We start from the raw sequence: 432 nt of genomic DNA on the forward strand, positions 1-432 counted from the left end.
TAGACTTTGACCTTTCCACAGGCAGGGAAAGGCAGGAGGGACGGGCAGGGGACAGGCAGGGACACCCCGGGTTTTGGGTCCCTGCCAGCGCAGCGGGGGACACTGGGGCGTCCCCAGGTACCAGGGGGTGAAGTGGGGGTCCCCCGGACCCCTGGGTCCCCTCCCTCCCCTGGACGCCTGGGTCCCCCGGGGGGGTGACCGTAGGTCACGTTGGGGTGACCCGGATGCTCGGGTTCCCCGGCACCACCCTGGGGCGGGGGGGGACTTTGTACCCATCCCTGGGGGGGGGCCCCCTGCCACACCCCAACGGCTGCTCCTGCTCGTGACTCAGGGGCCCCCCCCAGGACGGGAGTTTCAGCGAAACTGAGGGCAGCACCCGGACACCTGGGTTCCCCTGGGGGGGGCAGCGAGGGCACCGATGCCTGGGTCCCC

The sequence above is a fragment of the Haliaeetus leucocephalus genome, unplaced genomic scaffold, assembly GCF_000737465.1.
Source record: "Haliaeetus leucocephalus isolate CR32 unplaced genomic scaffold, Haliaeetus_leucocephalus-4.0 Scaffold503, whole genome shotgun sequence".
Classification (NCBI taxonomy): domain Eukaryota; kingdom Metazoa; phylum Chordata; class Aves; order Accipitriformes; family Accipitridae; genus Haliaeetus; species Haliaeetus leucocephalus.